This window comes from Sus scrofa, chromosome 7 (assembly GCF_000003025.6).
Source record: "Sus scrofa isolate TJ Tabasco breed Duroc chromosome 7, Sscrofa11.1, whole genome shotgun sequence".
NCBI classification, from domain to species: Eukaryota; Metazoa; Chordata; class Mammalia; order Artiodactyla; family Suidae; genus Sus; species Sus scrofa.
In genome coordinates this window covers 83,913,615-83,940,534 of record NC_010449.5, presented here as the reverse complement: position 1 = coordinate 83,940,534, position 26,920 = coordinate 83,913,615, and the positions used below count along the sequence as shown (strand labels likewise).

The 26,920-nt window shown below is 37.1% G+C and overlaps 1 long non-coding RNA gene across 1 annotated transcript; it reads right to left on the bottom strand.

Moving 5' to 3' along the window:
• On the bottom strand, positions 465-21,311 carry LOC110261614. The gene is made up of 4 exons (XR_002345971.1): positions 20,080-21,311; positions 14,220-14,309; positions 12,601-12,705; positions 465-569 (listed from the first exon to the last, which is right to left on the bottom strand). It is a non-coding gene; the product is annotated as an uncharacterized LOC110261614 (long non-coding RNA).

Below are 26,920 nucleotides of genomic sequence, written 5' to 3'. Positions count from 1 at the left end.
CTCCAGAACAGGGATTCTCTGGCCTGAGGGTCAAATCCAGTCCAATGGCTGCTTTTGCATTACCTGTAAGCCAAGAATAGTTTTTTAATTTTGAAATGGTTGAAAAAAATCTAAAGAAGAATGAAATTTTGGAAAGCATGAAAATTATATAAAACTCATATTTTGAGGTCCATAAGAAAGTTTTATTGGCATCCGGGCAACATTCCTTTGTTTTAATATTTCATTGGCTCTTTTACACAATGTAACAGCAAAGTTCAATAGCTGCTGAAGAGATGTTATGTAGTACACAAAACACAAAACTATTTACTATCTGGTCTTTTACAAAAAAAGTTTTACAGAAAAAGAGTCCTGCTCTAGATGACGAGCAGGTTTTGAGGAAAAGAGCATTAGAAAATTCTAGGTTCATTTTCTTTCAGGTCTCACTCTGATTCACTTTCCTTTAACTTAGCACTGTACTTTGTGCCCATCAGGGAAAGGAGGATTGTCAGTCTTCATTTGGTATCAGAGATGCCTTTGAACTTCAGGAAAGCCGCCATTTTGTTTTTGTTCACTTCTCTAATGCTTTGTGTCTGCAACATGAAACACAAGTAAGTTCTTTAAACTTCTTGTTATCTTGAGACAGGGCAAGACCTTTATCCAATTTATTTAGTTATGGAGGAGGAGGATGAAAGATTGGGTCCTAAGTGTTATTCAATGGCATGACATGGTTTGCCCTGGAAGGCAGCCAGAACTGATGCTTATGAGGTGTTTGTCTGATGAACTATACCCTTGTGACACTAAGCAGAGCCCAGAGGAGGTGGCAGTCCATCTTTCTAACTCAGGTTTGATTTACAAATCAGAAAAATGTGCAAAGTCCATGGAAGCCAGACCCACCCCTAAGACAGTATAACAAGGAAATAATAACCTCTGCTTGTTGAATAACTGTTTGGAAGGTGGGATGATTCTGATTATAGTTGAAGTATATTATGGTATAGTATTTTCATGAGAGCAAAATAGATAACTGCTGACTGTAGTGTTTGCTTTAGTAACTGGAAGTATGGGAAGTAGTTATTAGCCAATGTCTATAGGATACAGTGAACTTTTCCACACAAGGCAAACTATATATTGAATGTATGGAAACATAGCACAAAAACAGGAAGAAATAACAAAAATTGGGGAGGTCAGGAAGAGGGGAACTCTGTGTCAAAATGCCTCCAGGATTAAATTCCACATTCAGAAAAATTAGACCGAAATATTTGACAATGAAATTCTCTTGTAATAGCATTCATTATTTCAGAAATCTAGGTGTACCATGAGTTACTTCCCGCTACCTTACCATCCTCAACTTCGTTTCTAGTCAGATTGAAATTGTACCTGTTCTGTACACTTTCATGAGGCTCTAAGAACTGATTTTAGTTCTAGCCTAAAAATAAATTCAACAAGAGTGTTTCACAATGTTTACAAAAAGTAAAATTCTGGTTACCCGAGGTCAGTATAAAATTTGCAAAGACCCAATTGCATTCGTTGCGTTACTGCATTACATTTAAGTCATGTTTTAGTTTTTCAAATTAAACAAGTAGTATGTTATTATAGAACATTTTGAAAATAACAAAATTTGAAATGAAGTCCCAAATAACCTCCATAATCTCTCTACCCAAAGACAACATTATTTAAGGTTTGCTTCCTTTCAGTCTTTGGCTGTGGTATTTTTTCATAGTCCTAATTTTATACTCAAAGTTCAGTGCAGTCTCCTTTTTTACTTAACTGTATAAGGTAACTTCCAGATAAGATGTTCACCATTATCTTGACAAAGCCTTAGAGATGGGTAGGTAACCCATAAGAATGTTTTGATAATAAGATGAAAAGTAAATTTAAAACCCAATTCTGAAGCCACAGAAGAAGCTAAACTTCTGTAACTCTCTTTTTTATCTCATGACTTCTTTTTTGGCTATGATCTTATAGTCTGGGTGAAGAACAAAACACAACACAACAAAACAAAAAAAGGAGAGATGAGAGAAGGACTAAAAAAGAAAGGAAGAAAGAGAAAAAGAGAAAGAAAGAAAGAAAGAAAGAAAGAAAGAAAGAAAGAAAGAAAGAAAGAACGAAAGAAAGAAAGAAAGGGAGAGAGAGAGAGAAAGAGAGAAAGAAAGAAAGAAAGAAAGAAAGAAAGAAAGAAAGAAAGAGAGAAAGAAAGAGAGAGAGAAAGAAAGAAAGAAAGAAAGAAAGAAAGAAAGAAAGAAAGAAAGAAAGGAAGAAAGAAAGAAAGAAAGGTCAAGAAAAAGTCAGAAGGAAGAGCCAGAGCATTGAAAAGAAAATACACCATGCTTGAAATACATCTGGTCCTGCTGAGAGTAATTGCATTTGCGCAATGTGTAGACAAGTCCCCCAAGCTGAATTTTTTTTAAAAAGCCCATCTCTTTGATACTTACTGCATTAATCCCCTAATACATGCAACTGACGATGAAGAAAAATAGATCCAGAACAGAATTCATTTTTTAAAATACTTTTTTAAGTGAATATTTCATTTCACTTTTTTCACTTCTTATTTTAAAATAGGCACATTAGGGGTGGAGACAGGGCCATGCCAGGATGGCTGTGGAACTGGGGGGAGCTGTCTCCTTGCAGTGGGTCACACAGCCTAGCTGTGGCCCATCTCAGGAGCAGTCTAACACAGCATGAAAGGCATAGTGTCTGATGCTAAAAGAGAGCATTTGTTTCTCTCTTATGTGTTTCACTACTCAAAACAAGTTTTTCCTTGACATCTTCATTTCTGTGAAATCTATGTACCAGAGCTATGTGTGTCCATGATACAAAACCCCAAATGCCACTTGCCTTCTTCATGGGAACCAGGCAAGAATGTAATCTGAGCTTTTTTTGGTCTATCTCTACACTGAGACATCATAACATTCAAGTGTAGATTTATAGCAGGCTTTATGTATATTTTCTTAGTCCCAGGGCCCCCCTTTTCACAGATACATACACAACATGTCATGTAGAAAATATAAATCGTTGATGGTATAGGCACTTTCTTCCTTTTTAAACCTTTCCAAAGGTCTTTTTGTTAAATACACCCAGATGCCGTTTGACAGATGAGGGGCTAATTGCTCTGTGAATTACCTCTATCGATTCCTGTTTCATGTTGAGCCAAACAAACAAAAGATATTAATGCTTTGAAAAAAATGAATGATGACCTTTCTCTGCAAACACAGCTTGCGGTCTCTGATTATTGGTGATTCCAGAGAGCAGCGGTCAATCGCAATAGCTGTAACGCTATGATCACTATAATAAGCTTGCCTGACCTTCTCTGCCATGTTAAGTGGTTTAAATTTATTTGCCCAACAACAGAAGAGCTTTCATTTAAAGTCACAGAACATTCAATTCAATTTAAAGATGTAGTGTCTTCTTTCCTCCTTCTCCTTTTCCTGTCCATTTCCACACTTCAAACACCTCCATCCCAAGTTTGCTAATAGATATCTGCCATTGTAAAAATAATCATCTTACCTGTGAAACCCAATCCTTCAGTTCTTTTTGGAATCATGGGTTCCATTTTCTCTTTGACTTATTCTTTCTTATTTTAAGACCCTGGAACATTATGTTTCTACATATAAGTTTTATTTGTGGATCAGGTTGGGTGTTCTAGATAATATGAGTTGTATAAGGTTGTAGTTCTAAAGCATGCTAGCTTGGGGGCCAGGAGCTCCAGTTTTGTATTGGTCCTGAATTAATGAGACCTTGAACTTGTCTTTTTTAAAAATTTTACTCCCAGAACAACAGCCCATCCAACTTGGTAAAAAGAGAGGAGTGGGCCCAATGACTTCCGAGTTTCTTTCCAATTGGAACATACTAATTTTCAAGATATCTCTACTAAAAAAACCCAAAACAACAACAACAAAAAACAAAACAAAAAAAACCTGTTTCATGTAACTAGCAGAGTTATAACTTGGCAGTTAAGAAAACATAGTTGTGGAGCCTTTAAGGACTTCCTGACTTTTTCTCAACAAAGCTTCATGATAGTGAACATGAGTAAACCACAAAAGGTTAAAGCCTTGAATGGTTAGGAAGTGGATGCAACCCCCCTTGGCTAAAGTGGAAATCTCTTGAAAAAGGTACCCCTGACACTTCCACCAGTTTCCTGGTAAAAGACATGCCAAAAATACCAAGGAAGTAGTTCCCCTGAGAATAGTTTGGTCCCTGTGCTGTAAGATTAAAGCAGGAAGTGAAGAGAAAAACACCAAAATAATCAAAAGGCTTCCTGCCTGAGTTTGACATTCTTTAGAAGTTAGGTCCAAATTTAGATAGAGAGCTGGGCAATTCGAAGGTGACTTTCCTTAAACATTTTCTCTAGTTTCTCCTCAAGACAGTGACCTGTAACATCACCAAGCCATTCTTGAGCTATACCTGTGATTGTCATGTTAAGAACCACGTGAAGTTTAAGAAAATTCGAGATATGGTTCCTGATTCTGTCAGATTCCTTGCCCTGCCCTCAAAGCACCAGCTTTTTTCCAACAATAGGATATTTGCAAATTCATGCTTTCTTAGCAGAGAATGTCTTCCCATCCTTTTCCCCTTCAAAATCCAAATTTAGGGCCTTCCTAATCCCTACTTACTCTTTAAATTTTTTCTAGGTTTATCTCTCCTCTTCCATACTGCCTTCTGTAGCACCCTATGGCAGTCATCATAGCGCCAAGTTTACATGCATCTGACCACTTTGCAAATCCATTTCATTTTTTTGTCTTTTGTGTGTGTGTGTGCCTTTTCTAGGACCGCACCTACGGCATATGGAGATTCCCAGGCCAGGGGTCTAATCCGAGCTGTAGCCGATGGCCTATGCCAGATACACAGCAATGCTGCATCCGAGCCACATCTTCGACCTGCACCACAGCTCAAGGCAACGCCGGATCCCCAACCCACTGAGCAAGGCCAGGGATCGAACCCTCAACCTCATGGCTCCTAGTCGGATTCATTAACCACTGAGCCACGATGGGAACTCTGCAAATCCATTTTATTTACTGCTCCATTTATCTCTTTCCTCTGGAAGTTCCAACTTTGTATATAAGGCTGTTGCCACAGAACTTGGGTCTTTATTAGACATCCAACTGAAAGAATGTTGGAGGATAAATAAGTGAATGAATGAATGAGTCTTACTGTATTAGATAACTGTTGCTGTACAATAATACAGTTGTTTAAAAGGCGCTGTTTGTTATTGCTTGTGCAACTGTAAGTCAGCTGGAGCTTTGCTGATTAACTCTGAGCTTGGCTGGGGTGATTCATTTGGGATGACTGCCTTTTCCATGTTCTTCATTTTCCTCTTGGAACCAGACATGTGTTCCTCAAGGGCACAGCAGAAGCACAAGAATGAAAGCAGAAATGTTGAAAGCCTGTTAAGGCATACTATCATGGCCACCTTATTCGTTTGACCACATAGGGCATCTAAGTCAAGGGACAGGTCAATATATTCTTCTCCTTTAGTCACATGACAAAATTACATATCAAAGGGTGAAGACACAAGGAGAGAGAGAAAATCAGTCTCAGTCATGAATCCAACCAGTTAAGAAGGAAATACTGACAACCATATCAAGATAGAAATAGAAAATTGGTTGCTTACCATAAATACCATTTGGCCAAACTCCATATCATCTCTTTTATCCTCATATCATCAAGTCAGGCCATTACTGACTTAATGGCCTATGTGATCTATAAATATTTACCAAATTAGATTGGATTACAGATAGCAAATACATTAGTCAGAACATGAAGAATCTTGATATCTTCATTTTTATTTTTTTTTAAATTAAAGACAATAGATATGGAGGGTAGATGAGTTAGGAATGCAAAATGAAAAGCTTTGAACACAAAATATTTGTACTTTATGAATGAAGACACTTTTATTTAAATTTACATACTTCATGTTGGAAGTTGGTTTAAACAATGTTCAAGGTCCTAATAGTAGCTCATACAATGACCTTTTCAATTTTAAATGAGCTTGGAATGGGTCATGTAGGTTTTTCTGGGGCTGCTTCTTCAGAGTTTCTGCTCAGTTCACTGAGATGGTGTTAAATCTCCAATGTCCAGGCGTTGATTTACCAGGAAGAGTATAGTTCACTTAAAAGCAGAAAAAGCCCTGGCAATTATCAAGCCCTGTGAATTCCTGGCCCTCTTCCTTGAAGGCCCAGTGGGGCCTACTCAACTGGGCCAACCCCACACCATGCACACTGGACTGGTGGTCCTCTTATCATAGAAAATTCCACCAGTGCAGCCAAAAAATACAAAAGGAAGCACACAAGAAAAAAATGTGAATATAATATACAGGCCTGTGGATTGAGTTTTATGAAAAGAAAAAAATAAAGGAGGGGAATTTTTCTTAGCTCTTTTTCTAAGTCCATTGCAGTAGAAATAATGGGACAAGTGGTTTACCAAAAGTAAACAGTTTTACTATTTTTAATGACACTGAGAGGATAGCTTTAAAATGTCTCTCCTAATTTTGCCCTATAATTGGATCATTTAAATTTGACTCCCTGATAAATAGAATCATACTTTTTCCCATGATTTGCTATGCTAAAGAGTTTGTATTTATTAAAGATATGCAGATCCAGATATTCCCACCACATCTTTCTGGCTTGACTTTAGTTCCTAATAAAGTGTAATATCAGAGCTCTGCCCCATAGCTAAGAAACATTAAGTTCCTGGAGGAAACAGGATTCTTCTGGTTGTTTTTTAAACCCACTAACATTGCTGAATCTTGTCCTTCTGGTTTCAGAAAATATAAGTAAAAGATGGGAACATGCGTTCCTCCTTTGCCCAGTTCTGTCTCCCAGGTTTGTCTATTTCAGTATGAAGAGTCATCCTTAAATGGACAAACTCCAGTGTTTTAATTTCTCTCCATTTTCTGCTGAGAGAACTTTTAAATAATCAGCTGAGTGTGTAAATGTTGAATCCTGATACTATTTGAGCAAAAGAGCTATGACAGAGTTCTCACAGCCATCAGTAAAATTCCTTCTAATGGGATTCTGGACCAAGGAAATGCAAAAATCCCTAATAAATGTCAGGCAGTGCTCAACTTCTAATCCATTGCCTACAAAACCTTAGGAAAGAAATTCATTTATTGCTAGGAATTGCTACCATCCAAAGTTCTCATTCATTCTTTCCTATTCTATCATTTACTTGAAACCTGGGTAAGACACGCCTTGGAGAAGGGGGCAGGGGAGAAAGAACTGCCACAGATGGGAAACTGAGCTGCTTTACAAATATTCACAGCTGCCGCTTTCTGTAGCCATGCCCCATGTTCCACTGGACTCTCAAAAGGCAAGTTCATAAGTTATTTTGCCATAAAAGGGAATCAGCGCTTAAATCCAGCTTCCCAAAGACCTCGGACACGAAATTACCACAGCACTCCCTAAGGTCCAGAGCACAGATTTTGCTCTCCTCCCACATGCCTATCCCTAAGAAAAGAGTTTTCCCACTAGATAAAGTAATTAAAAGCATTCTCAGAATAGAAAACAATACATTTGTGGCTTGAACATGAGCCTATTTTCAGAAATACTCAATTTATTGCATATTTACAGTTTGATATTCCAACAGCTGTGAAACTCTCATATGAGGAATTTAATTGCTTATAAGAAGAAATAAAGCATACAGGAGTAGTTGTGTGTGTGTGAGTGCTTGTGTGTGCCCATGTTGTTGTTCTGCCTACCTCTGATTTGTTAACTAACTTCAGGGAGAATTCCTAAAAGACCTGATACACCAGCCCATGTGAAGTCACTGGTTATCTCTAAATGGGAACCACGATTTTTAAATCCTGTCTAGGTAAATTACCTTTCCAGTGCAGGGTATTTCCTTTTAGAAGATTCCTTGGGAAGGGCCTCTAGGGAACTGACTAACTTTTTAATGGTTCACTCAGATTAAGAGGAAGGAAATGTGAACTCCTCTGGGGGGAGGCACCACTCTAGGCCGTCTGCATCCTGTAATTCTTCCCAAGTCCGTGAATCATACTTTTAAGACGCCTTTTCAAGGGCATTTGTCTTCCTTTAAGAGAAGGCCAACGCAGAAAAGACAAGGTTTAAAATAGGTCTCAATCAAGCCTTAGCCATAAAAACAATTGCCTGATTCTCCCCCTGTCTATCTGGAGAAGGTCTCTGAGTGTCCTTTACCTGCACGCCTGCCTCGCTCACCTTGCACAGTACTTGACTTGGGTTGCTTTCATACTTATTTTGCTTTCAGAATTAAGATGATTTCTAATATCATCCAAGCATCTTTAAGCTATAATTCTGGATTGTGTTGTCCATTGCAACCGGCTTCTGAGACTGATTTCATGTATGCAGTAAAAATATAAAGAAATGAGCTACCATAAGAAGCCTTTTCCAAGCCCTTTTAGATAGCAATCTTACTTTTAAAACCATGTCTTTATTTAATAAAAATAGTTTTCTGTAGGCAAATATAGACTATGTTTTTAAGGTCTGAACACTTTTGAAAATAGTTTTGGTAGTAGACAGAAGTGAACAAGGTAAATTTCTGTACAAGAATGAAGTAACAATAGCATATTTCTAAAATGCAATATCAGTTTCTAAAAGTAATATTGATTGTATTGAATCTTTAACTGTATCACAATATCAGTTTCTCAATGAATAAAGTATATTTGATTGATCATCTACCAAATGGCAGCTTGTAATTTTTTTAAGGTACTAACAAGAGTGGATATGTTCTATAAAAATGCAAAAGGACAAATGCAAACAACAAGGCATACCTGTGTGAACCCTAATGTAAGCCAGAAATTTTGGATCATTATGAAGTGCCAATGTAGGCTCATCAGTTGTGACAAATATTCCACTCTGGTGGGGATTTTGATAATAAGAAAGGCTAGGCTTATGTGGAAAATCTCTGTAAATTCCATTCAATGTTGCTGTGAACCTAAAAATGCTCTAAAAAAATGAAAACTTTTTAAAACATGTCCAAAAGTAAATTTAAATTGTATTTAAATTAACAGAATGCTCAGGGTTGGTTTCTACAGATCTGCAAACAATCCCTTCTTTGTGATTCCTTAATCTGAGTCTCCAGAAAAATCAGCATTTATTTATGTGTGCTTGTATGTGTGCGTGTTGGGGGACCTCTATGGCCACCATTCCATATTGACCTCAATTCACATGTAGCAAAATGTGATTCAGGCTGATGTAGAGTATACGTAGTTTTTATCCCCATTTGGAGTGAGTAGTCATACCCACTGATGATGGTGGGTAATGTATGGATATATGTGTCATATTACTTTTCAAAATCCTAAGAATTCTGAATTATAAAACACACTTTACCCTAAGCATTTTGAACGGGAGATTGTGTACCAAACATGCTGAATGATAGAAAATAGCAAAGGAAGAAAACAACAGAAAGGGAAATAGTGAAGTTCTATTTTATCCCTTCCCTGATTTCTTGGGAGATTTGGTTCCTAGGTGTCCATGTAGAGCCCCATGATTATAATGGTCACTTTTTATTGAAATTTACCATCAGTAATAAAGTGCAAAACCCTAGAAACATAATTATGATTTTTACTCACATATATATATCTTAGAGGTTTTATATGAATACCTATAGACCATATTTTGTTTCTTTAAGTCTATTGCAAGTGAGTACCCAGAAACATGTCTTTCTTTCCTCTTAACCACTGGTGACTATGATTGCATGGTTCATTGCTTTAGAACAAAAGGACAACAAAAATATTGGAAAGCCAAGTGTACATTCAGTTTTAGCAAACTTAGTTTCAAGGAAATAGTCCAAATAATATCCTCCAGGTTTAAATTTTTAAATGTAAGGTTTTTTTAAAAAAACCTTACATTTATGCTCCTATGAATGTCCCTCAACATGGTAAGGCCTTATTAAAATAAAGAAATCAAGACACTTAATTGTGTCAGTTGAATGTTTCTGAGCCATACTATTGACAACAGATAAAGATTTAAGTGACTTTATACCTTTGACTCTGAGATAAGATCCTAGATAAGTAGTCATTCAAACATACAGTGTGACTACTTACATTTAAGTTTAGAAAAAAAAAAAATAAGTTTAGAGATATTTTCTTTTCTCTCTTGTTGGTTCCCTTATCCTAGTCTTCAATTTGAATATTTCCTGTACTTTCTCTGCATACTACTGAATTCTTCCATATACTTGCATACACTTCATATACATTGAGCAATGCTTGAGCAGGTGAGGCAGATGCCTTAACTATTCAATGCTTATCCAATGCAATGCAAAGACCATTTTGCTTTTAACAATATTCTGAAAAAAATATATATGTATATTTAAAAATACTCAGTTTTTACCAATCTTTTTAAAATATTTTAAAGAAAATTTGTATCTAATTTTGCTAAATATTATGATTATAGAATTTTTTCAAACATAAGAATCACAGTGATATGAGCACAGATATTGAAAGATGCAGTGGTAGATTCTATTTCTTTGGAGCAGTAGTTGTTTGAGATGGCAAAACTGAATTAGTTTTGTTCAGTGGTAACTTCTGTGTTATGGTTTTATGGGGAGACATGACTTAGACCAGTTCCAGATCATCCTGAACCTCAGTGTCCTTCTCTGTAGGGTGGCAGTGACTGTAGCTACCAGGCTAATGGGAAGATGGTAGGAAATTAGTCAGGCACAGTTCCTGGAGATCCCCATCTCTGGAAGCCTCTGCACAATAGAAATTGCAAGGTTAGCAGAGGCCAAATTTCCTAACAGTCAATTTCATCAAATGTTGCTATGTTAATTTTCTTTCCAAATACCATTATTGACATCTTGATTCCTTCGGAGGGCCTAAATCAGGTGCTGGGGAGACAGGGTTGAATAAAGCATTGCTGGAGGCTTTGAGATGTTTTGGTGTAGGAAAATTTCTTTCCTCATAAAATGTTTAGTGTTTAATTCTGTGTGAAAAAGTAAAAAAAATGTGAGGCCAAGGATTGAAAGCATACGTCCGGAGTTTGTTGATGAAGGAGAGAAGAATGAAGGAAGAAAGGAAGGGGGGATAGAGGAAAGGAGAGAGGGAGGGAGGGAGAGAGGGAGAAAGACCAAGAAAAGATGGTCCAGTCTGCAGGATCCTTATTAAAATATTTCCTGATGCTTGAGCATTGAAAGAAAAAACATCATAGATGGATTCTAATACTCTAAACCTGCAATCCAATTGTATAAAAGCATAAATTTAAGTCTACATCATTTTGGAGAAAATAGTTAAATATCTTTTATTTTTATTTAGAGCTGATATCTATAAAAATCTGTTCAGCTACACAGATCCATATTATAGAGATTATATATACAAATATTTTATTACTTATGCATAAAACATGATTTGTTGGGGGATATAAACTATAGCTTTCTCAGGTATCACAGCTACTTGATTGTTCTGAGTATTGGCTTTCTGACAGGGTTTGGAATGAAGCCATTTTTATTAATTTAGTTATTTTTGCTGATATAAAAGGCCGTCTATCATGTTAATGATGTATCGGTCTGCGGTCCCACCGAACAATAATTACAGAATGTTCCTAATAGTAAATCATTTGTCACAATCACAGCTCAGTACAACAACCTTTGGTTGAGCAGTGGAAGACATTATCTGAATAGCAATACACCTTTATGTGGACCCATTAGAGGAAGCTAACACCCAGTGCCCTGCAAAAACCTGAGATTCAAGTCTGAAATGACCTCCTTAAAAATCTCAGCTCAGGGATGTGTACCTGCCCTGCTGAATTTTCTGCAGTGTTAAACTTATCTGATTGGCTGGAACCAAAACATTCTGGCAAGGAGTTCCCGTCGTGGCTCAGTGGTTAACAAATCCGACTAGGAACCATGAGGTTGCAGGTTCAATCCCTGGCCTTGCTCATTGGGTTAAGGATCTGGCATTGCCGTGAGCTGTAGCGTAGGTCGCAGTCGTGGCTTGGATCCCGCGTTGCTGTTGTGGCTCTGTCATAGGCCGGCGGCTACAGCTTAAATTAGACCTCTAGCCTGGGAACCTCCATATGCAGTGGGAGCAGCCCTAGAAAAGGCAAAAAGAAAAAAAAAAAATTCTGTTGAGAATAAAATAGGCTAGGCTCTACAAGAATCTGAAAAATAAAAAAAGAAAAAAAAAAAGAAAAAACAAAACCCTCTTGTCTAAAAAGATGATCTGTAAAGGAAATATGTTAAAGGTTTAACTAAATTATCTTTATTTTTAGTGACAACTGGACAAACAAAAGATGCAATACCCCATCCCCACTCCCAAATTGTGATGGTTAAGAAGACATCAATAGCTAAGTTAAGTGAAAGTCCCATTAGAAGAAAGATCACACTCTGTTTCGTAAAGAGTCAAAACTTGATTTCAGTTATTCTTAAACAGTATTTGCAAATAGTGAAAGCAAACACTATTGAGTACTTCTGAGTATTTCTATGTGCAGGGATTCTTGGTTCTGTTGTTATTCATCTCTCTTTTTTTTAAATCTTCTAAACTTTGTTTTTTACAGTTTTAATTGAGAGGAAGGTACAGAGAGTTCTTGTACACTCCACTCCACACAAGCACAGCCTCTCCCACTCTTAACATCCTCCACGTTTGTTACAAGTGATGAACCTACACTGACATATCATTGTCACCCTGACTGTCCCATTCATATCAGAAACTCTTACCCATTTAATGTGCATTCATTCCTTTCACAGTTTCGAAAACTTTGAGATGAGCTCCACTTTAGAAACAAGGACACTGAAGCATGGAAGAGTTAAGTCAGCTGTACACTGTGGAGAAAAAAGGGAGATTTCTAGGGTTTTGCCAATTTCGAGTCCCATCACAGCTGATTAACTACTACTCATTATTGAGGTACCTCAGTGAAATAAATGGACATCGGTCATCCAGCACCCATACATTTATTGATTTTTGCCCAGGTAACATCAGCCATGCTTATTGGGCAACAGTATCCTCATTTCATAGACAAAATAACCAAACCTCAGAGGAGGGAAAGCCAAGATTTCAATCAAGTTTCTTTGCCTGAACCAGCACTAGGTCATACTACCTTTGTCCCCATATTCTGCAGGATATGTTGCCATGGAGCTGCTGATGAGTCACTGAGTCATGGCTTGCTTTGCTCAAGTGACTGTGGTTTTTATAACACTGATACTCAAATCAGACACCCGTGGATTCTACTTTTAAAAACTTCAAGGTAAATTCCTATTTTGAAATTTTCTAAAGATGTGGACTCTTTATTGAGGATGGAATGGAATGGGTGTATACATGGGAAATGATTCCGAAGTACTTGTTCACTAAACCCAGTGATTTGAAAATAGCCTGAAGATCAATTAAAATGTAAAGGATGGGGGAGGCATGGTCGGCATATGCTTTTCTAAAAGACCACATAGCAGAATAAGGAGGTTTTCTTTAAGCATCAACAATGGAAATTGTTCTAGAAGTATATGCACAAGAAGATGGTGAAGGATGCGAAGCTAACACTTTCCAATTTTCGTTGTTTTAAAGAGCTTCAAATGGAGTTCCTTGTCCCAAAAGTGAACTTGTGAGCCTCAAATTAGCATTAAATAAAATAGTTTGTATATGCCTTTTCCCTTCAGAAATTCACCATATCTTTTAATATCTAAAGTTCTGATAAAGACATCCAAGGACTCAACAGACATGTCATGCTTGTACTTATAGTATCAAATCTCATATACAATTAAATAGTATAGTAAAATCTATATTTCTGTAGATTTTTGACAGCCACTGATAACAACAAGGATGCCCTTGGGCAGAGCTCAAAAGCAGGTATCCGAGGACACCAGGGGACCATAAGTTGGTTTTGACCAAGTCTTTGCACCCCTTTTTTTTCTCCTATTATCAGACAGCCTACATGCAGAACGTGCAGCTTCTATTCCAAGGAACCCGGTTCAAACCCACAGGCATCCTTGACATGGGTACTGCTTTTCTAAAGGGGAGAGAGTCCCTTAAAAAAAAAAAAAAATCAGATGGCTTCCTCTTGCCCAACCCTGCTGTCCCCTACCCCTGTGTTCTGTCCAGAAGAAAAATCCCTCAGCCGCAATGGTTGTTTTTATTAAATTCTCCTCAATAAAAAGCTCAGGCAGGATTTATTAGGTACTCAGGGCGGACGTTTAGTATTTCGCCAGTTATTAAGTGAAAATCAATAGAAAGCAAAGAAAATGGAAGTCACTGCACTGTTAGCGCACCGTTGTCGCCCAGATATTATGTCGGCTGTCTCGTAGATTCATGACAGACAAAAGAGGCCGGGAGAGAACTTTCTGCTTACATTGCACGCGCCAAAGTGGGGTTATTCATTAGAGCCGGCAGCCAGCCAGATGGATTTCCAGTTCAGTTTTACCATTTATCTTTAAAACGCCTGTATCGAGTGAGAAAGAACACTGATATTATGTGATATCAATGGCAGGTTTATGTATCTAAATCAGGATTTATTGTTATTTTGTTCCAAAGACCTTTTTTTCTCAAGAAATACCATTTCACTGGATGAAAATAATAGCTAAAACCTTGTCAAAGATAACCTTTCATGCTGTCCGTGCACCACTAGCTGTAAAACAAATAGAACCCGGTATATAAATAGTTTTAACCACATCCTTACAAATCATTTTTTTGGAATCTGTTTCCCCCATTTCAATATATATATATATATATATTTTTTTTTTTTTTAAATACCACAAACATGATTTTTGGTCATTGGATGTTTTCGTTGCCAAGAATTTAACTTTAAATAATGTTAGCAATTGTTTGAATCATGTTTAAAAGGTCTAGCTGTTTTATGTCCTGTGGAATGCTACTTTTTCCAAAATCATTTTTTTTTTTTTTGAAAAGCAAAGTGATCTGCTGTTATTCTTTTCTTCCCCTGCCTTAGAATAAGCTTTAGAGTCAAAAATACTGATCACCTTTTTTTCTTTCTTTCTTTCTTTTTTTTTTTTTTTTCCCCCAACTGCTTCAGGGTCTTCAAACACAGGGATGTTTTCCTTTCACTTGAATGGACTTTTTGGATAGCTTCTGGGTTTTCTCTTCCTTCTCATCCAAAGGCCAGATTACAGCTGACCTGATCCGGTCAGATCTTCCCTCAGTCCTGCTAAGTAACTGAGATGGCCAAATGCCAGGGTGAACCACTGCAGCCTCTTTATAAATTACTCTGAGAAAAAGAATACAATCCATGCATTTGTAAAATGCCATTAGTGGCACTTCATGATGAGGAGGAAGAACTTACTATACCTGGGTTTTGATTGAAGCAGTTGCTAATATGAACTTGCAAAATACATTTTTAAATTTTCTTATTTTTTCTATTTCTTTCTTTATGTTTGGGAAAAAAGAGTGTAATTTAGCTTTGTGTGTACCAGCAGTAAACAGCAGCCAAATACTGAGGGTTATTTAAAATCAAAATTCACTTAAATGACACAAACTTAGAACAATTCTTTAAACATCAACTAAAGCTTTTTGCTCCCCTTGAGCAAAATCTCCCAGTGAGGTTATGCGGCAGAGTTGTAAAAAAAAAGAAAAGAAAAGGAAAGAAAGAAATATAAAATGGATTATGAAACACTTATTGACTGATCTCCTTCATTATGAAACCAGATAAATTCATCACATTTTACTAGAAATTTCCTTTTGCATTTCCTTTTTTTTTTTCTTTTAGTCTTTTTAGGGCCACACCCACGGCATATGGAAGTTCCCAGGCTAGGAGTCAAATTGGAGCTACAGCTGCTGGCCTACTCCACAACTCACGCCAGAGCAGTACCAGATCTGAGCCACGTCTGTGACCTACACCACAGCTCACAGCAATACCAGATCCTGTAACCTACTGAGTGAGGCCAGGAATTAAACCTGCATCCTCTTGGATACTAGTCGGGTTCGTTACCACTGAGACATGATGGGAACTCCATATTTTCTTATTTAGACGTGGGCACCAGTATTTTTTTTTTTTTTTGTATTTAAATGTATAGATAGTCCAAATAACATTTGACACATAAGTGCTATCCTCAAATAAAAATGTGGGAGGATCTTTCTACTTTTCTTTTTTCTTTGAAAAGGTCATTCTTTTTTTTTAAATTTCAATAATAAATTTATTTTAGCAAAGCCAATTTGTCCAAATTATTAACATTTCAATATGTAATCAATGTAAAAATTGTTGAGATATTTTATATTTTTCCACATTAAGTCTTTGAAATCTGGTGTATAATTTTATACTCATAGCATATCTCGGTTTACCTTGCTAGCTTTTTGTCAGAAATACTTCATCTGTCTTTAGATTGAATAAAATTCACAGTTGAAAAAATAGATTCACATATTAAGTTGTTCTAAACATACTTGAAATTTTTTCAAACATAACTTAAAATTTCATTTTCCCTGTAAGTCAGTGACAAATGTTTCATCTTTTTTTTTTTTTTTGAAAAGTTCATTCTTAACTTTTCCTGTGTGTATAAACTTTTGTATGTGTTTATATGTATGTGACTGGACCTGTTGATGGAGAGGTGATAAACGGCAAGGTGATTCTAGAGCAACATTGCCTAAGTTCAAATGCTAGCTCAGTTATTCACTGGCTGAATGATTTGGGAAAATTACTATGGTTCTGTGCCTTAATTTTCTCATTTATTATATAACGAGTATAGTAATCTTATAGATTTCTAACCTGGAATAAATGGGTTAATATATATAAATTTCATAGAGGATTGCTAGACTAATATGAAATCCTCTGAATGTACAAATCCAGAACATGAAGTTTCCTATTTTAATACTTTAGTTTTTTTTTTTTTTTTAAAGGTAGAAGATAATCTCACTGGGGGGACTCGATCAATCACTCATTTTCCTATTTACCCATGTATTTGTACTCTGCAAAAAGATCTAAAGTCTTAAGTTTCCATCATAATGAGAAACACATTTAACCAAAATTTTACTAAACACATTTGCTTTAAAATAAGATTTTTTGTGGCATCAACATTCACTAATACAACAGCAATAATAATAATAGTCAATAAGGGTAACCAAGTATTGATCTACTAGTAGCTATTGTGATACAGTCTTCATGAGGCTTAATGTTGAGTGGGGGCCTATTTATAGACACCATCTTAATTTGTTGAAAGCAATGTCTAGTTATTTCATTATCTAACAATTAGCATCAATAACACATGCAGCTATGAGAAAGAAAGAATATTGCTCATTAATGTGACTGGGGAAGTCAGAAAATGAAAACATTAGAGCCAAGAAAAATCAAAGTGGGTGACTTGGACCCCTGACTCACATGCAACAAGTCAGTTGAATATTTGCCATGATTGCTTTATTTTGACTTTCCAGAATTAGCTCACTAGCCTTTCAGCTTGCTTCCCCTCTCTGAACTGTATGTTTCTTAACATTACAGCCTGTACACTATGCCTTTATTCCCACTCCATCTAGTCGAGAGCTGAAGGAAGACAGCGGAAAGCACTTATTAAAAGAAAACAACACTTTATATAGTCAGGCTGGTGGGAAAATTGGTACAATTAGAAAACACAGTGGGTTATGAGAGAGTAACTTTTGTCTATTTTCATGCCTGTCCCTGGGTACTCCACATTCTTTCAACAAAATTGTGTGGGTGTTAACAACAGGGAGGTTCAGAGTCTAAGTGCTGCAATCAGGCTGCCTGGCCTTGCACCCGCTCTTCCTCTTAATATTTCCAAGACTTGAGCTCGGGATTTATCTCTCTGTGCCTCAGGCTCTTCATGTGCTGCATCGAGTCCCCACTTACGTACTATGTGAGATAAATAGTACTTACTTATGTATTAAGTGAGATCATATACCTAAAGTACGTAGAGTGTTACCTAGTAAATACTCAATGAATACTTTTGTTAAGATTTGCTCTCTAAGGGGGCAGTAAGATGTTGGTTAATACTCTCACAAGTCCATGACCTCACTGAGCTTATGGTGGATCAGGAAATTCAGAGAAGCACCTAGGCAACTTCTACATGGTTAAGATACTGATTAGGACAATCTACCTGCTCTTTAAGGCATGACATGGGGGTAGGGAAGACTTCCTTGTGGAAGTGATATCTAAGTGGAGTGGTTAATGAAGTCACAAGGTAGTGACCATCTGATCACTGTAGACCCATGATGTCCATGGAAACACCTGCTGGGATGTGTACCATATGGTGCCACTACCCATAAATGGGTGCTTGAAATGTGGCTAGTGCATATAAGAAACTACATTTCTAATGTTATTTAATTTTTAATTTTTAGTTTCAGTGTATATAGCCACTGGAACTGGGCAGATAATGTACCAGGCAGCATAGTTTTAGATAGAGAGAAAAACATATGATGGTCCAGAGCTGAGAGGATTCTTATAACACTGAAAAACTGATATTTTGAAGAGCAGATTCATGAAGAGTGCAACTTTGGCAAATTAATAAAAGCAATGCATGGCTTACTGAAAAGTTCAGGCTTTTACTGAGGGCCATGGGAAGTCACTGATTGAGTAAGAAGGAGAGAGGCATAACTAGATTTGCGTTTTAGTAAAACCACTTCCACTGCGATTGTAATAACAGCTAGAACTATTAGCATTTCACAGTTTTACAAACTCATCTGATAACCTGACCGCATTTAATCTTCTAATCAGTTTTATAAGACATATCTATAACTATATCTCCTTTCATAGATCTTTGCTTACTTTGTCTTCAACTCATCAACTTTTGTGCAGACCGCAACATCCTCACAGGAGTCAGACGTGCTAAAATTAACACACTCACATGATCTTTGTGGGCAATTTCAGGCATGAGGATGCTTCATGAGTCAATTTGGAAATGGTTCCAGGTTACTTCCAAAAAATGTTTAAGAATCTTTTTACTAAATGTGACCTCCTTTGGAGGTGCACATCCACCCAGCCATGTTCCCACAGGTTGCCCACTACTCCTGGCACATGAGTTATCTCCTCCAGCAGAAGGTAGTGATGAGAGGGCTCAGCTTTCCTGTGCATAGGGGAGCAGTGAGGAGGATGAACAGCCTTGCCCTGCTTCAAAAGTACTTCTTTTTACTCACACATCCATCTCCATGCTTTCCTCCCATACCTGCTGAAAAGAGAACCTGGCCTAGACAAGACTGTCCAGGGCCATATGCTGACAGCCTGTCTGTCATTGCTGACCTGACTCTCCATGTCAGGTCTGAGAAAATAAAAGATGGCACCCTTCCAAGTGGAAGTGAGGAAGGAGCATGGCCACCACAGGCTGAAGCCATCTTCTTCCCACCATCACACACACACACACACACACACACACACACACACACACAACCTTTCATTCAGGAATTCTCTCTGTTAAAACCTTCCAGAAAAACACTCACGTCTAATTTTGATTTTATTTGATCAAATCATTTTCTCTCTCTCTCTCTTTTTTTTTTTAAGGAGGATTATTCATAAAATCACACTTCCTTTAAAAAAAAAACAGGAATGTAAATGCTGCACTAATTTAATTACACACTGGCTCTGTAAGACACTAATGTAAATATTCTGGTGAGGAGGCCTAAGACACTTGAAGTAATTACTTAAGGACTCCCTTTCAAAGAATCTCTCCCATTTTTATTAAATGCCTTTTAACATTAGCACTTTCTTCCTGACAAATTAAATGAAATTTCATTACTCTCCCTGACTTAATGGCATGAGGCTCCTGCCGAGGTGTGAGTTAACCCTCCCCGGACAGCTGACAAGGGCTCCTCCATTCAGTCAAAACGCCACTGTCCTAACACACAGAGAAAGGAGGCTCCGAAGAATCCTTTGTGTTTTTACCAGAGTGTCCAGTATCCTTCATTGCTTTGATGTTTTTTCAGCTATGAGCCTTACGAAAATCTAAAAACCTGGTAATATTGCTCTTTCCCAGACTCCTCAAATTCATGGCAAAAAATAAAAATAAATAAAATAAATAAATAAAAATAGTATCATCAACTGAGACCCTATCAAGGACAATAACAATTACAGTTATAGGTTGCATATTAAAAACCTTCCTCCAAGCAATTTACTTCTTTTAATGCATTTAAACACTTACAAAAACACGCTAAAGTGAATATAGGATCCCCTCCACCCCACCCTCCACCCCCGCTATCTGAAAGTAAAGCATCCCTATGAAACCCTTGTAAACCGTAGTGGCCTCAACTGAAAAAGCAATTACCTTAGGATACATCTTGCCGAAGGACGCACAAAATAAACCGAGGTAAACCACAGATGCTCGCAGGCAGTTCAAAGCTATGGTGGCTTGATGCTGAGATGCTGAGTATAGTTCCTGGGTAAAGAGCTTGGCGGAATGGCTCTCTCTAATTGGGGTACAGGCTACCTCTATAAGGCTCTCTGCAAAACAAATGCTGAATGCTAGTTTCACTCTTTGCTTTTTTTTCCTAAAAGCAAAAAGTCTCTTTGGGTTTCTTTTGGTTAGCAAGGACATATAACTAATGTGAGGTCTTTCATAAAAGTGAAATGGCGTTAAAGCAAACCTTCAAAAATCGGGGAATACCAGAACTATTAATATTCCCACTCTAAACTGAGGAATTTAATGTACAGAGTGGTTAAGCAATTGACCCAGGGTCACATAGCTAATCAGCAGCAGAACTCGGATTCAACCCAACTCTGCAGCTATGATCACACTGCACAAACGGTTACTGAATCTTTCACCTTGGACAGACACAGAATTACTTCCATATCCCTTTTTACACTGGTGCAAATAGAGAATCGAATATTGTACCACAGGCCCAACATCCTTCATCTCATCTCTCTCCAGGATCTCATCCCAGCCATATCTTTAAAAACACTGAGCTTCCAAAGTAATCTTCCAAAAAGTGGGCCTTGAAAAAACTCATTTCTAGACCTCCTTTATTAAACCTATTCAGGAAAAAAGTGCAGTGATTTAATTTTGAAAGAGAATAAAGGGAACATTACTGATAAGATTAAATTTATTAGTAGGATCTTAGGGATCAAGTTATTAACGTATAAGAAAATTACAGAATAGCTACTCAGGAGCTGTGGTGCTGAGGTCTGGTCCTGTGGTTTTCCATATGAACCAAGAGTACATTCATGTTCATCTTTGTTAAAAGTCATGAAACCTTTTACGAAACAAACCCAAAATTGTTCTGTTTTGAGAGAGAAGGTATAGTTGAGAATATGGCAGAGAGAGAATATCGAGATGAGCTTTACACTAAGGAGGATGGTGTGGGAATGGGCTCCCTAACCAATGTCTCTGGCATTTTTAATTTTATTATCTTTTCCAGAATAAATGGTCTCATTTTCTGCCTAAGTTTTGCCTTTAATATTTTTGAAGTCTGCTTGTTACTCCTTGCTTAGGCTTATTTTTTCTTCTCACTCTTATTTGGGGTTTAATTTTATCCCTGTCTTCCACATTTTAGGTACATTCCACGGGACTGAACAGATTCATGACAAAAGAACATTCTATTTGGTCAAATTTGAATTTCAAGAGATGGCCAACTTTTAATGAGAAGGCATTATGGTTTTGTTTCCCTTTTCTTTATGTGACTCAGTGATATTTCTCTTTGGCTGGAACTGTTTTCTCTAAGCACACGCTGTTTTCCTGTCCATGTCACCAGTAGCTCAAACTTCCTGATGTCATGTCCCATCTTTACCCAAAGGGTGTCCTTTTGAAGACCTCAGGCCATGTGGAAGAAAAATAATCAGCGCCAAGTTCAGAAGACAAATGTTGCAAGGGGGATTTTTTTTCCCTCTCCTCTTGGTTATTCTTAAACATGTGTAGTTTTAGAGATCAGTATGTCAGTGTTTTGAAAGAAGCAAAGACTTGAATTTATTTTGGTGCAGCTATCAGATTTTGAGGAGCTGGATCATTTGTTTTCCTCTTGTGAGGTCCAGGTAAAAGTTCATTCCCTCCATGGCCGGGTGCTTCTGACAAACAAAAATCAAGGACCCAAAATAAGTATTTTATCTAAAAAATGTGAACTATCCCAAAACAAACATGAAAAAGCACAGCTGCCAAATTCCACAAGTAAAAAAGAGTTGAAGGTTGAGACAGCTCAGGATCTCACTGGGGAGTAACGGGTAAAGTTTGGCCAGCTGCCCTTAAGGCCTTGAGGGACACTCAATCCAATTGCCATGTCTTAGCGGATGTGAATTTCAAGGTTACACCTGGGTGTTCAAGGGCAGGGCCAAGTGTAATCGGCACTTAGATCATAGATTAATCTTATTTGCCATCTATTAGGTTTGATTCCTCTTCCCTCTCTCCCTCCCTAAAGCCAGGATTATTGTGATAGTTTAAGATAATGGATTCTAACAGAAGAAAGGTCACGCAGGCATGGAGATTTGGAACCTTAAGATAATATGATTAATCTAAAAGCTTCTTTCTCAAAGGGGAGGGCCGCACTTTTCATATGTCTAATTGAGAGAGGAGAGCTGAAAGACTGAGAAAGAGCAACAGAAATAGGAGTGCAAAGGAACTGAGTCCTTGTCAACAACTGCAATTAATTATCATTGTCAGGATGATCTTTCATTAGTTTTCACACTAATAAGATAGATTTGCCTCATGCCCGAAGCTGATAAAACCTTATTGGCAATGTTGATAAGACTGTGTCAGTATGGAGAGGCATTCATGGACATCTTCATCTTATTTTATTTTTATTTTTTGCCAAAACTAAATAACTCAGTGGGTATTTCTAAAAGTAACAATATCTGGGTGGTTGGGACCCTCAGTTACAGGAAAAAATCCTTAACATAGCAGTTGGCATAATCAAAGCAATAAGTAAATATTAACCAGATTATAAATGCTACAAACACATGAGTGCATGTTATGTATTTTAAAGTATACAGTTTATTCCTATCCTCTGTAGATATTCCTAGATAGCCCTAACTAACCAACATGGATAAATCCATAGAAAGAAATTAAGAATGATAATTTTTCCTAATTAATCATAATTTAGATTCTAGGCTTCTAAAAAAATTAGTCTCCGTCCATATGCAAAATGAAAAAAAGAACTTAAATATGGTTTCTCTAGTCATATATATATATTTCCCCATTCCTCTAGGAAAGAATATCTTTTGTTTTACTGTTATATTGTTATATAACTGCTAAATAGTTTTTTTTTTTTTTTTTTTTTTTTTTTGGCTTTTTAGAGCCACACCCAAGGCATATGGAGGTTCCCAGGCTAGGGGCTGAATCGGAGCTATAGCCTCTAGCCTACACCACAGCCACAGCAAAGCGGGATCTGAGCCGCATCTGCAACTTACATCACAGCTCATGGCAACACCGGATCCTTAAGCCCACTGAGTGGGGCCAGAGATTGAACCTGCATCCTCATGGATGCTACTCGGATTATTTTCCACTGAGCCATGGGGAACTCCATATAACTCCAAATAGTTTTTACCATTATGGCTCACAGTTGTTTTGGGGTTGTTTAAATGTATAGAAACATTTATATTTTGTTCTATATGAAATTTGCTTGATATACATGTAGTATAGTGTTTGAGACATATATATATATATATATATATATATATATATGTAGACACACACACACACACATATATGTAAGACTCAAAACCAAACCATTTCCATTAAATTCAACTTTCCCTACTTTCCTTTCCTTCCTTATTTATTTATTTATTTTGTTGGCCACTGCATGTGTTTAAGTTCCCTGGCCAGGGATCAAACCTAAGTCACCGTAGTTACAATTCCAAGTCCTTAACCTCTAGAGCACCAGGGAACTCCATCACTTCCTTTAGCTAAATAAAACTGCTGTTGGATTGTTTAAGGCAAACAACAGAGGACAAGGTGACCCCTCTAGTATAGCTGACTATCTCCAAAGGCTCCGATTTGTAGCCTTAGGGGAAGTAACATGAGATTTTAATTCGTAATTTCATAAACAGATCCTTCGCTTTAACAAATGGAGCTCCCCTGATTCGTTCCCAAGGAGTAAAAGCAGGTCATGTGGTGTCTCCTTAACCAAGATGACAGGCAGCCTAGAGAGGAGGCCATTCCTGGAGCATCTGGGGGACCCAGCACAAGGAAGGCATGCAGGAGGGCCATCCACTTAGCAGGTGAGCTATGGTTCCTTCATACAACATGTGAGATAATAATAGATGTCCATCGGCATCCACTGAGATTCTCAAGACTCTGCACAGTATTAAAGCTGTAGGAAATAATTACTTCTCAATACAAATCCTGCAGCCTCTCATGAGAACTAACTGCAACATGAGTGGAAAAGCTTGTGATCAAATCAGAGGAACAGACAATGGCTTCAAGGTGAAGTACAGAGAAACTAGAACAGATTGATGTTGAACATACAGAAGAGTAAAACACATCCCTCTGGGTGAAACTTCCTTTTTTTGAAATATTAAAACTTCTCACTGAGGGTGGAAGGAGAGCCAAATTAGGAGTTTGGGATTAACATATACACACAACTATATATAAAATAGGTAAACATCAAAGACCTACTAAATAGAATAGGAAACTATACTCAATATCTTATAATGGAAAAGAATCTGAAAAATAATTATATACACATATTTATAGGTATACGTATAACCGAATTACTTTGCTGTTCATGTGAAACTCGCAGGACAATGTAAATTAACTATTTTAAAAAACTTAATAATGCTATAATTAATAAAACTAAATAATGCTATAATTAATTGATTTCTCAACTTGAAAATGTAGTAGTCATTAAATCATTCTGTAGCTAAAAGCATGGAGAAAATATTACTTGCAATTTCTGGAACAACAAAAAGTATTTTCCTATCCTCTAAAACCAAATTTTGATTCTCTAAAAAATATCTACTTTCAAAAATGTGTACAGTGGAGCACTTGGAAGTATAAAAAGGCAACATGTGTGGATTCAAATGCTGACTCAGAGAAATTAGTCAATGTTGTGACCATTTGTTTAAACTCGTTGAAACTGAAATGTTCCAGGTTTGCTTGTGATGTGATATCAGTTCTTCAATGTTTTGCTTTATTTCAGTGTGTAATAATTGGAACGAGAAACAAATGATGCGGGCCCTATCCTGTTCCTTTTTGTAGAGCAACCACCACAGAATATGTCCAAACAGAAATGAAATGAATACTGGCTTTGCCTGCTCAGTTGATTCTGAAATGGGGCGGAGGAGGGGCTGGGGGGTGGGCAGGTTCCAAGAGGACTGTCTGGATTCTGGTCTGTAATACTCCTTCCCACCCTAAGCTCACTCCCACGTTCTGATCTTCCTTATCCTCAGAAAGAGGTGTTGGTGTTCAACAACCCCCATACATCTCAGCTTTACCTAATATATGATGTGTTTATTCTTCCCAGGCTGCAGACCATATCACTCTCAAATGACTGACAACAACTCTGAAATGAAGTGGGCCCAAAGTGAGCTCTAATAGGTGTGGGAAGCCTCTCTAGTCAAACATAAAGCAAATTAATGTGAGCCCCTCCTGCACCTTTAGTCTGGAAATGTCATAAAGTAATAAACAGGGAGCCCTAGAAACGTGGAGGGATGGATTTCAGTCGATTTACATATTAAAGGGACAGGCCACTTTTCATTGGCTCTAATATTAAATGTCTAAGTTTCTAAATTCTCAGGTCTGTATTTTCTAAAATAATTCTTATCATAGGCTGAATATATGGATGGTAATGAGATAAATGCAATTATATATCTATCTCATTCACCATAGTTTAGTTGTAAGGATTGAAATCAAACAAAAGAATAATTCCTATGGCTATGTGTTCCCAGTTTTTATATGTCAGAATGTATGTGTGCTTATGTGTGTGTGTGTCTTAAGAGACCAGGGTAGGGAAATAGACTAACAAAGAAAATGCAGAGAGCTACAGCATGAACTGACAATAGATTTTAAATTTTTCTTGCAATTCTGATTTTATCCCATTCCACGATGTTTGGGGAAAATACTTGAAAACAACAACAACAAAAAAAACCCAGTGTGACAGAGTTAATGATTGATGTGCTCTGAGAGACTGACCAAAACCAAACAAAACAAAAAACCACACACACACAATTTTTATCAATCTTTAAACCTCTAATATCCTAAAATATCTGGTCTGGAAATGTATCGCACATGTAAACGGTGAATGTAAAAACTTTTTACAAATGATTTCCAACTTGCTGTGGTAAATTCCTTTGTTTTTTATTTATGTTTGAAATGACTGTCCTATGTTGTTAGTCATCTGACTAAACAGGTCCAGGTAAGTTATTAGTATATGAAAAGAAGACATGGATACATACATTCCCTCTCTGTCTTTGTTTTCCTCAGAGAAACATGTATGCAGGCGTGCATGCACACACCACACACACACACACACACACACACACACACACTGCAATTTTTGGTTATCTCTTTTGAAAGCAAAAAATATACCTGAGCATCCAACTTAAAATTGATAATACAAATGAGCACACAACAGAATTTGTTGTTTTCTTATTTTTCAGTTGCTGCTGAGTTGTCCTAGAATTATTTCTTTCAAATATTTTGAGTTGGTTTATAAATAGAGTACAATGAAAGCTTTCTTCTGCGTGAAAATAAAACAGTTTATCTCTTATTAAAGAAACTAAGAAGGATTTTTTCAAACTCTGATCATTTTAAGAAAGGAAAAAAAAAACCTATGAAATATATTCTTTTAAAAGTTTTTAAAAGCTTAGTAACTTATCTCTGGAAGGTCTCATTATTTGGGATTTTTTTTTTTTCCCTCACTCTTTCTTTCATTAACCCCCTCACCACCCCCAGTTAGTTCCAAGTAAATGAAATTAAAATGCAGTTTCTTTCTTTCTTTCTTTTCTTTCTTTTTTTTTTTTTTTTTTTTTTAATCTTTTAGGGCCGCACTCACAGCATACGGAAGTTTCCAGGCTATGGGTTGAATCAGAGCTGTAGCTGCTGGCCTACGCCACAGCCAAGTGGGACCTACACCACAGTTCACGGCAATACTGGATCCTTTAACCCATTGAGCAAGCCATGGATGGAACCTGCATCCTCATGGATGTTAGTCAAATTCGTTTCTGCTGAGCCACGACGGGAA